Source organism: Salmo salar, chromosome ssa01 (genome assembly GCF_905237065.1).
Source record: "Salmo salar chromosome ssa01, Ssal_v3.1, whole genome shotgun sequence".
NCBI lineage: Eukaryota > Metazoa > Chordata > Actinopteri > Salmoniformes > Salmonidae > Salmo > Salmo salar.
In genome coordinates, this window is record NC_059442.1 from 126,272,207 (window position 1) to 126,278,033 (window position 5,827).

The 5,827-nt window shown below is 43.1% G+C and overlaps 1 pseudogene; it reads right to left on the reverse strand.

The window, feature by feature from the left end:
- Positions 1-1,885: 1,885 nt before the first annotated feature.
- LOC106561103 (progestin and adipoQ receptor family member 3-like) lies at positions 1,886-3,915 on the reverse strand (annotated as a pseudogene).
- Positions 3,916-5,827: the final 1,912 nt, after the last annotated feature.

Here is a 5,827-nt window from a genome sequence, read left to right on the forward strand (position 1 = left end):
TGGGGAAGATGAGCGACACCTGGAGGGGGGTGGAGACGAGCACAAGGACAGGTGAAACAGATCAGATCAGCCTGCTAGGAATATTGGACCAAATACTAAACGTTTGACTGCTTTAATACACATAAATGAATTGGTAAAAATACTTTTGGTTCCCTAAAATGGGTAGACTATGTACAAAAAAGTGCTGTAATTTCTAAACGGTTCACTCAATATGGATGAAAATACCCTCAAATTAAAACTGTCAGCCTGCACTTTAACCTCATGGTAATTGTATAATTTCAAATCCAAAAGCTGGAGTACAAAAATGTTGAACCTTACTGTGTTTCACTTGGATTCAAGTGGATTGTGAAAGGGAGGTCAGTTGACCACTCATACTAAAAGTAACCCCACCCCAGTGTTTGTTCCAGAGGAAATAATACATAACAAAATCCTAAATAACACATGCCGTTTCTGTATTGTAGAATACAGTGAGATAAAACTACTCAGGCAGAAATAATTGATCAGAGAGGCTCCTTTGTCCAGTTTCCATAGGATAGTCTAGATAGATTGCACATCAACCTTGTAAGGTCCAATGTGCCCAAGGCAGCATTTTGAGAAGTACTGAACAAAAATATAAACGCAACATGTAAAGTGCTGGTCCCATGTTTCATGAGCTGAAATAAAACATCCCATGAATTTTTCATAAGCACAAAAAGCTTATTTCTCTCAAATCTTGTGCACAAATTTGTTTCAATCCCTGTTAATGAGCATTTCTCCTTTGCCAAGATAATCCATCCACCTGACAGGTGTGACATATCAATAAGCCACAGGTGCACCTTGTGCTGGGGACAATAAAAGGCCACTCTAAAATGTGCAGTTTTGTCACACAGATGTCTCAAGATTTGAGGGAGCATGCAATTGGCATGCTGACTGCAGGAATGTCCATCAGAGCTGTTGCAAGAGAATTGAATGTTCATGTCTCTACCATAAGCCTCCTCCAACATTGTTTTAAAGAATTTGGCAGTACGTTCAACCAGCTTCACAACCGCAGACCACGTGTAACCACGCCAGCCCAGGACCTCCACCATCCTCCTTCTTCACCTGTGGGATCGTCTGAGACCAGCCACCATGACAGCTGATGAAACTGAGGAGAATTTCTGTCTGTAATAAAGCCCTTTTATGGGGAAAACTCATTCTGATTGGCTGGGCCTGGCTCCCCAGTGAGTAGGCCTATGCCCTCCCAGGCCCACCCATGACAGTGCCCCTGCCAGTCAAGAAATCCATAGATTAGGGCCTAATGAATTTATTTAAATTGACTGATTTCCTTGTATGAACCGTAACTCAGTAAAATCGTTGAAATTGTTCCATTTATATTTTTGTTCAGTATATTTCACAGCTTGACATTGTAACATTCAAACAGTAGCTTAAATGCAAATGATTCAATCTTGAATATTAACAGATCATCTGAGAATCACAGAACGTGTTCAATTATAGCTGCATATGTATTGTGTATAACATGAGAGTTTGTCCTAGTGACTGACCAAGCCTGGTCCCAGTTCTGTTTGTAGTGTCTTGCTACCAGACCTGGGACCAGGATATGGCTGACCTGTCTTTTTCTTTTGTAATAACCTGGCTATACAGATGTTTCAGCAGATGATTGCATGCCACCAATCACAATTATTCAAACCAGAGAGATAGTATCACTCTATCTACAGACATCTGCTACGTCTAACAGTACAGTTGTAGTTGCTCTGGTAGTGGGACTATGGTCTTGCCTGCTTTAATGGGTATCTGTCGCACAGACTTAAAGGTTCAGTTGTAGTGTGGTTTGTAGTCTGGTTTGCATTGAGTGGATACAGTAGAGTCTGTGGCTGCTCGGTTGTTGGCTGGGCCAGTCTATGAGGCTCTAGCCGCTGCTGGTGTAGATAAGGGGGCAGGGCTGGTTGTGCCTGAAGTTCATTAAATACACAGAAGTCTGGTGCCACCAGCAGAGCATAAACACCACCAGGACATGCCACACCTGGTGGCTGGCACCCAGGTAGTTCAGCTGACCTGTGTAGGTCAAAGAGCATTACAAGGTCACTTGAAATTTTCAGCGCGTTTGAAGGTATCAGTTTGAGCAAGACAAGTTGCAGAATGACACATGTAAGTGGTTATTTGCTATGAGATGATTTGTAGAATTGTGTAATAAATGTGTCAAGCATGAACATGAAGGCTCACCTGGGAAGTAGCGTGCCGGGATTTTAGCAATGTAAAAGAGGAACTCAGCTCCAGCTAACAAGTACATCACCATCACGAGGCAGGAACAACTGCAGACAGATAACAGATGGTAAGACATTCAGGGTAACAGAATACTTGACCGATACATAATTGTACTCTTTATGAATGTGTTTATGTAGTCCTTATGTACCCTTCAAATAAAGTGTTACCTAATATTGTAATTCAGGTATCTGATGACTCATTTGGACGACAGCAGAGCTGAAGCTTCCATTGAGCCAGACCCAGTGGACGGCTGGGATGACCCCGTAGCCAGCCACAGAGCCGAAGATGGCAGTACGCTGGTGTCGCCACTCAGAGTGGTAGTGAGGGTGGATCTGAGCCAAGAACACGGCCAATATCAACGCTATAACAATCACTAGGTACACCTGTCTCCAGAACTATAGAGTAGAGAGAGGGAGGGTAGAAGATAGGCTATGGGAAAAGACATGTCGGGAGAAGAAGAGATGTTATTTCAGAGCCACTTTGTGTAGGTATATGTTTACAGTGTCAGATTGTATGTGTTATAAAATGTTATCTTTACTGGAACAAACGGTATGAGTGAAAAGTACAACAAATGATGGAATGCATTGTCTAATACACAGCGGTGCAGTGGAAGGCATACAAGACCCCTGGAACGTAACAGCCAAGGTTCCAACGTAGTCCAGCGCCAACCAGTGGCAGCACCTCTTACATTTACATTTTTTTTACATTTTAGTCATTTAGCAGACGCTCTTATCCAGAGCGACTTACAGTAGTGAATGCATACATTTCAATTCATACATTTCCCCCCCCATACTGGCCCCCCATGGGAATCGAACCCACAATCCTGGCGTTGCAAACACCATGCTCTACCAACTGAGCCTGAGAGGTGGCAGGAGAACAGGTGATACCCCACAGAACACAGTATACACAGACCTACAGAAACGACAGGTAGCTTCATACGACAACAATACTCCTGAACACAGTTAAGCCTTACAGATAAGACCTGTAAACCATAACAAGCTGTAGGAGTTTCAAGGACAGAGAGATATGCGATCTCTCTCTCCCCCTCCCTCTCTCTCTCACACACTCACACCTGAAAGCAGAACGTCCTATGCAGTAGATGACAGTCTTCTTTGTTGGCTCCTGAAGCTGGCAGGACCGTAGACATGTCATTAACCCCCAGTAGGAAGAAGAGCAGGAACCCCAGAAGATGACTCCAGATGTTGACTGTCATTTGACAGGATGAAAATACTAAAAGGGTGGGAAACCATCCAACACAACTCTCTCTCGACAACTAACCTGGTTCCATATCAGTTTCTGCCGTCTCGCCAACTGCTATGGTCATTGTTTGACGTGACAATAACCGTGGGAGTTGGCAAGACAGTACAGACCTGGGACCAGGCTACACAACAACAACTAGCTAAATATTATTAAAACGATACAAAAACATACTACATTACATTGAGCTTATACTATTCTCTTGACATACCTTTTTAGACAGAGTTTGGATTGTAAGCGGGCTCTGTATCCATCTGTAATGTATGGGTTTTCTTATATGAATTACGGGTTCTTTCCAAATGTTTACAGGCGGATTCCCCTGGGCACAAGGACTGGCCAGTAACTGGCCAGCTACTGGTAAATTCCCAGTTCATTGTAGTGGGCACTCTTATGTAACTTGAGGAGTTGATGAGGCATATTGGAACATCAGATTTCAGAGTTCTGGCACTGTTTTTTAAGGCTGAAAATATGAAAGGCGCACACAACAGGGTAAAGTTATTGGAGGCCACTAAGGTTTCACTGCAATATAACGTTGGCACTGAGACACAGTACCTTAGACCGCTGCGCCACTCGGGAGCCCCTCCAATAGCAATGATAGCGAAGACTAACAGACAATCTGAAGCTATGACAGGAAACAAATCAGCAAGTCAACATCCTTTGGGTAATAGACAGCTTATTGGAATAAATCAGAGCTAAGCGGTTGATCAAAATATATGCATTCTACTCATTATTTGAAATTCAACTCGAAATGTAGCCAGTTATGCTAGATAGTTATAGCTTTCATTCAACTTCATATTAAAGATGCTTGTCAATACCTATTCAATGGAACGTGCCAGGATGATAGAAATGACACGTGTACAGAAGCTTTGGATCTTTAGCTATCGAGATAAGGGTTCTGAAGAATTGGTACCCGCAGCCGCTCTGTATTCTAGCTGCTCTGTATCAGCTGACGGTATCAAACAAGTTACACCCCTTGCTTTTATCTTTGACTTTTATGAATTCAAATTCATAAAAAATAGACAAAGTCAAAAAGTGCAAAGGTAATTGGTGTAGTTTGGACGGGAAGATGTCCCCGAATAAATAACAGTTGGTTGTATTCATTAAAGTCATATCAAATCAAATTTATTTATATAGCCCTTCTTACATCAGCTGATATCTCAAAGTGCTGTACAGAAACCCAGCCTAAAACCCCAAACAGCAACCAATGCAGGTGTAGAAGCACGGTGGCTAGGAAAACCTCCCTAGAAAGGCCAAAACCTAGGAAGAAACCTAGAGAGGAACCAGGCTATGAGGGATGGCCAGTCCTCTTCTGGCTGTGCCGGGTGGAGATTATAACAGCACATGGCCAAGATGTTCAAATGTTCATAAATGACCAGCATGGTCAAATAATAATAATAATAATCATAGTAGTTGTCGAGGGTGCAACAAGTCAGCAACTCAAGAGTAAGTGTCAGTTGGCTTTTTCATAGCCGATCTCTACCGCTCCTGCTGTCTCTAGAGAGTTGAAAACAGCAGGTCTGGGACAGGTAGCACGTCCGGGGGAACAGGTCAGGGTTCCAGCAGGTCTGGGACAGCAGTCCTGGGACAGATAGCACGTCCGGTGAACAGGTCAGGGTTCCAGCAGGTCTGGGACAGGTGAACACGTCCAGTGAACAGGTCAGGGTTCCATAGGCGCAGGCAGAACAGTTGAAACTGGAGCAGCAGCACGGCCAGGTGGACTGGGGACAGCAAGGAGTCATCATGCCAGGTAGTCCTGAGGCATGGTCCTAGGGCTCAAGTCCTCCGAGAGAGAGAAAGAAAGAGAGAGAGAAAGAGAGAATTAGAGAGAGCATATTTAAATTCACACAGGACACCGGATAAGACAAGAGAAATACTCCAGATGTAACAGACTGACCCTAGCCCCCCGACACATAAACTACTGCAGCATAAATACTGGAGGCTGAGACAGGAGGGGTCAGGAGACACTGAATCACAAAATATGTAGTGGAAACTATTGAAGTTAAGGAAGTATTTGCAATGAAAATTGAATAAAAAGTTCATAGAAAACAGAGTCAAAAAGTTCTACAGTAATTGCCGTGGATTGGAGGGAAAAGATCCCTGAATCAATAACAGTTGGTTGTATTCATACATGTGATATGGGGTGGTTTTAAGTTAAGGAAGTATTTGTTTTATGTAAAGTCAAAAATAAGGGGTCCCTGAACGTATTACAGTTAGTTTGAGATTTCATGTGGTTGCAAAGCCATTGAAGTTGTTCAGCTAACACCACATTTTACTTGCACTTTTAAGACAGTCCTCTTTGCTGCGAGTACACAGACAATCAATGTAAAGT